Source organism: Panulirus ornatus, chromosome 46 (assembly GCF_036320965.1).
Source record: "Panulirus ornatus isolate Po-2019 chromosome 46, ASM3632096v1, whole genome shotgun sequence".
In the NCBI taxonomy this organism is placed as follows: Eukaryota; Metazoa; Arthropoda; class Malacostraca; order Decapoda; family Palinuridae; genus Panulirus; species Panulirus ornatus.
In genome coordinates, this window is record NC_092269.1 from 30,979,300 (window position 1) to 30,985,384 (window position 6,085).

The following is a 6,085-nucleotide window of genomic DNA, read 5'->3' on the forward strand; positions in this document are numbered from 1 at the left end:
CTTTTTAAATGTCCCTTAATCATATAATACCTTCCCAACAACAAGGACATTTCATTGTCCAATCACCACAGACCAATCAGCTGTTGGGATAGGATGGGTAACACACACACACACACACACACACACACACACACACACACATGTCTCTCCCTCAGTAAACATTATCTTCATCTTACATATATTGGCAGGTCGTCTACCTCACACTTGGTGCTGGCCAGACCCCACCCTCTCTACCCCTGGACCTGTGAACTGGTCGTCCTCTTCAACCAGGTCTGGACCCAGTGTCCAGGTAGGATAATGATGAACTGGTCGTCCTCTTCAACCAGGTCTGGACCCAGTGTCCAGGTAGGATAATGATGAACTGGTCGTCCTCTTCAACCAGGTCTGGACCCAGTGTCCAGGTAGGGTGATGATGAACTGGTCGTCCTCTTCAACCAGGTCTGCTGTGTTGTGGGTCGACAGCCAAGGCTAGTCGTTGCAAAGCGTAACGGATAGTGGCTACGACAGAGTTGATTTATTTTCTTAATACATATATATATAACCTTTCCACGTGAAGGTGGACGCTTGCATGTGTGGCGGTGCCGGGGTGTGTGTAACAAGGACAGAATGATATAATAGCAATAGGAAGGTGTGTGCCAAAGAACATAATAGTGTTGCCTTAAAGGAAGATCATATTTTTTTTCTCCAAATTTCATTCTCCAGATCATATCTATCTCTTACGTCATCCCAACCCACAGTCTGAAAAGAGACAGTAAATGCATTTCTGTTTAGGAAGAAAAGATGAGAGATGTGCGTCAGAGGAAATCCCCGTTCTCAGTCCCCTCCTACCTGTCCAAAAACTCGTGTTGGCCTCAGTGTGTGGCGCCTCTCTCTCTCTCTGTATATATATATAATGTCCAGCCACCAGCCAGCACACAACAGTTGGTTCTTGACGATCCAGCAGAAACAACCTCCCCCTGAAATATGGTGAGTCCTGTCTGCTGTTCCTCTCTTGTACACACTTCTATTACAGTTGTACCAATGGTCAAGTCACTTCCGCCGTTCTCTTCAACCAGATCTTTCAATCATTCTTTCCATCTCTTACAAACATCATCATCTGTTACCAACATATTCCCAGACTTGTCTACTACACCTTCACTCCTGCCACATGCATCTCTCTCTTCTGCATATTCTCATCCCCTTCCAAGACAGTTTGCTGTTCCATTTTAAAGTCTTAGTTCATTTTCTTCAGAAATGTTCTCTGGCTTGATGAATATCATCATTTTTGGTCTTTCATTCAGGGATTTGTATCCAACATTCTTTGTCTTCTAGTCATTACTAACAGCTTCACGATTTCCTTCTTTTCCTCCACCAACTTCCTTTTAATATCTTCATTCCACCACCCTGTACCTCTCCCTCCACATGATGACGCACCACACACTGCCCTGGCGGCCTCCAGCAAGACAGCCTCAATGTGGCACCTGGGACCTACAACAGCCCCGACCACAGCCACCTCACCTTACCTTCCAGCTGATCCTGGAAGGTAAGCTTCACCCACACTTCCTTTCCTCAACATTTCCACAATTCGTATCACTCACTCACTCACTCTTCCTCCTCCTCCTCCTCCCCTCCTCCTCCTCCTCCGCCTCCTCTCCTCTCCTCCTCCTTCGTTACCATCTAGATCAAAATACCATTTCAAATTGATGATCAAAATCAAAGTTGGATCAAAGGGGAACATTAGATATTGATGTCTGACCAAGTCAAGTTAGGAGGATGGGTCATATGATATGGTGGATGGGTGGAACTGATGACCTTTGACCTGACCTCAGGGCTCCTGCTTCCGCTCCGGGCCGCTGGTGTTGTTGCTGGTGCAGCTCTTGGTGGTGGCGCTGCCGTCCGTGATGGCTCAGAGGGGCGGCTATTACCACCACGGACCCCCGAGGGCCAACCCTGTCCTGCAGGGCCTGGCCCACGGACGCAGGTACCCAGGCCACTATGGCGGGTATAGCCTGGAGGTAGTGGATCCCAGGGGCTACGGAGTGTACAGTCTAGAGAGAACTTACTATGGCTGATGACCAGCTGCTGCTGCTGGTGGGCAACACACGACACCGGGAGTCGACTCTACATCAACACAGAAGGACCAGCGAACCGCTAAACATGTCAGCCACCTACCTTCCCTTCCATCATGGACCAGAGAACCGCTAAACATGTCAGCCAGCCACCTTCCCTTCCATCATGGAGATATCATAATAAATCTTGACTTCATATTATTCTGTGTTATTTACTTCCCAAGATCAAGATGGTGAGTTTGTACAATGGCTTATAGTGAAGAGGTTAAGGCACGAAATGTACAGTGAACATTTTGATGTTCTTCAGAGACTAAAGAACGAGGCTACAAATGTCAGGGGAGGGAGGGAGGAGGAAAGGTTTAATAGGAATAGATCAAAGGTGACTTGAACCTTCCATCTTGTAAAGGGTAATTAGACACTTTGATATAGATTTCATTTCTCTTCTGGAGAAGCTGGTGAATCCAAGTGGGATCATGTGGGTCCATTCTCTTTGTTGTCCCCCTTTTGATGTTGCGTTCCTCAATCCCTTCCTCAGGCCACGGAGTCCTGAGCTGTAAGGCCAGTTCCTCTCCGTACCTGTAGGCGTGGCAGAGGCCACACGTCATCAGTAGGACCTGAAGGCGTGGCAGGGGGCACACGTCACCAGTAGGACCTTCTGAAGGCGTGGCAGGGGACCACACGTCATCAGTAGGACCTCCTGAAGGCGTGGCAAGGGACACACGTCACCGGTAGGACCTCCTGAAGGCGTGGCAGGGGACCACACGTCACCAGTAGGACCTCCTGAAGGCGTGGCAGAGGCCAAGACCTCACCAGTAGAAGCTCCTCTCAAGACTTGCGTCCCCGAAGCCCTCGTCACCATCGACCTCGAGGCTGTAGGAGAGAGGGCGTCCCGCGTAGCTCCCGTAGGGGAGGCCCCCCAGCCTCCCTGTGCTGCCGAAGGTGCCTTGCAGGAAGGCCTCGGGACGCCGGTAGCTGTCGCGGTTCATGCTGTATCCCAGAAGACGTCCGTAACCACGGACGGGTGCGGCCATGGCCAAGGACGTGAACACCATCATGGTTGTAAGGAGCGCCACCCAGCGTCCGTGGACACGTACTGGTTTCATCCCCTGTGTCGCAAAGGAACAAATGTTACGACTAGTTTACCAAGGATGTATTAGTGCCCGTCACACACACACACACACACGTCACACACACACACACGCACACACTATTGATGAAGAGAAGACAGAAACATATTATCATATTTTGACTAAGTTCACTTGTTCGTTTTAGAGATAACTTTCTTTTTTTTGAAGTAGAAATCAAACGTCAAGCAAAGATATTCAGAGGTGAAATGATGCATACACCACCTCGAGAATACAGTATGTGCGTGTGTGTGTGTGTGTGTGTGTGTGTGTGTGTGTGTGTGTGTATACCTACCTATACATGTGGCACGACATGTATCGTGGAGACGATCCACCTCATCATCAGGGATTAAACAAAGTTATTTAAATCCCTCCACACCTTATGGGTCAGGAGGCCTTAGCACACCTACATCTTCACTACACCCTCCACACACCACGGGTCAGGAGGCCTGAATACACTTCATCTTCACTACAACCTCCACACCACGGGTCAGGCGGCCTCAGTACACCTCATCTTCACTACACCCTCCACACACCACGGGTCAGGAGGCCTGAATACACTTCATCTTCACTACACCCTCCACACCACGGACCCCCCCTTTTTTTTTTAACCTAACCTGTCACAATGTGTAGTGAAGATGTTGGTGACCCGACCGTGAGAAACGTGTCCCAAGACATGAGCTGTTTATAGATAATAAAGAGAAGATAGAAAACTAGCGAAGTTGAGCCATACACCAGCGGGCCATCACTTGTACTTGTCCCTGAAGAAGGTAACGACCTCATACGAAGATTTCCCAGGGAGAGAGGGTCGTCATACCACTCACCAGGAGAATGGCTTCGTGGTGGATGATGGGGTCTGTGTACGACTTGCATGTAGTGCCTTTTTGCAAGTAGTGGCCGAAGAACTTCATGATCTTCGCCCGGATGCTCAGGTCCTTCGTTCTCTCGGCCCGGGCACTTCGAAGTCGCAGCGCCACTCCTGACGTGTCATCTTCCGGTACCTCCTCCCACACACAGAGACTGCAAGACCCCAGCTCACGAAAAGGGCGTGCAAGTCGGTCCGATAGATAAAGTCGGTCCGATAGATAAAGTCGGTCCGATAGATACTCACACGCTTGAGCATGTGGGGCCTGGAAGTACCCCCATAACCCCCATCTCCGACGTGCTGGCGTGGCGCTGCTGTACTGGTCGTACGCGTTGAAGTTGAAGTTGATGATGGCGTTGAAATAGTTGATGGGGAAGGGGGGGGTAATGGTCGTCGGGGGTGTAGAGAACTATTACATTTTAATGTACACCTTTGATTACCCCTTTGTGTCTCTCTCTCCCGACATATGTTGAACAAGGGACCCCTTGTTCATCTTGAACATTTCGGTAAGAACTCATCTCAATTTGAGTCATATGGACAGCTGACTGACCTGTGGTCAAACGTAGTTATTTTTCTGTTGTTGTCCTGTTTGTATTTTCCTCTCGTTCGTGTATTATGGAGTCGGATGCCAGACGTGGGTGCATTGAAAACAGGCCAGTCGGATGCGAAGTCGGATTCATTGAAAACAGGCCAGTCAACCAGCCACAGAACACACAACGAAGGCACCAGCCGATCACGGAACGAATTCGTTCAAGCTTCGTTGTACAGTGCAACTACGGAAGCTTGGAGAACAGTGAAGAACAGGCATATATGTTCATTATGGTTGTGATATCATTGTTAAAGCTCCCTCACTTGCATGATGATAAGTGTTATTGTTAAGGGAAAACGCAATTACAGTTGGCACTTAGAAGCAGAGGTTTTTAAACCCAAGGGGGAATGTGTTGGCCATGTTCACTGACCCTCCTTCCTGTTCGTGGGGGTAACTAGCATGGAAAACCCGAGTGCAGGTGTGGTAAATTTCTCACTCATTCAAGCTTCGAGATTTAGTCTCTCTCTCTCTCTCTCTCTCTCTCTCTCTCTCTCTCTCTCTCCTCTCTTCTCTCTCTCTCTCTCTCTCTCTCACACAACACACAACGGAGTGAGGACAGAAGAGGAACAGACAGAAGACAACATAACAACACAACAACACACACAACAACACACAACAAAGGAATGTGTAATCCTTAAACTGTGACGAGAAGAGTGGAACATCTGCTGGCGGTAAAGACAACTTAGTAACATACAATATAAACACCAACAACAACATACCAAACGGACCAGAAGCCACCAAACACACATTATTCAGAGCGTTGTAACGAGAAGACGTCGTGGGTGGTGAGTGTCGTTGTTTGTATCGTGTCTGCGGTGTAGTGTGTCATGTGCGTTCTAATTGGTTCGTGTTGGTAATCGCGTTCTGGTGGTGCATTGAGGTGTCAGAGTGTAGTGGTGTGTGTGTGTGTGTGTGTGTGTGTGGTGTGTGTGTGTTGTGTAGTGTGTGTGTGGTGTGTGTGTGGTGTGTGTGTGTGTGTGTGTGTGTGTGTGTGTGGTGTGTGTGTGTGGTGTGTGTGTGTGGTGTGTTGGTGGCTCCCTATCGAGGTTGTCGGTTTGTGGTTGTTGTGTGGGTTCCTTGCGTTCAGTCGGATAGAGAGAGAGTTTCTGTGACCTCCTGCAGGAGGAGGAGAAGACGAAGGGTATTCTGTGCCTGTAGGAGGCTCAGGACGCGTGTATATATACATGTACGTATATATCTCCGCCAGCATCAAGTAGATGTGCCTCACAGATATATATGGCAGACAACATTCATGATTCAACTCTGCCTCATTCTTCCTCATATCTCTCTCTTGCTGGGGTAAGATCATAAGGGTCATATCACCCTTGCCAGTGCACCGCATGATGGACCCTTCTGTACGTACGAGCGTGCGTGTGGGAACAAGATTACGATTGGGGCGCGCGCGCCCCCTCTCCCTCCTCCCTCGTTGGCGGGAGGGCCACGCCCCTTTGTCGAGGGC

At 49.2% G+C, this 6,085-nt stretch overlaps 1 long non-coding RNA gene across 1 annotated transcript; it reads left to right on the forward strand.

Moving 5' to 3' along the window:
• Positions 1–258: 258 nt before the first annotated feature.
• LOC139763367 (uncharacterized) lies at positions 259–2,246 on the forward strand. The gene is made up of 2 exons (XR_011716105.1): positions 259–966; positions 1,809–2,246. It is a non-coding gene; the product is annotated as an uncharacterized lncRNA (long non-coding RNA).
• Positions 2,247–6,085: the final 3,839 nt, after the last annotated feature.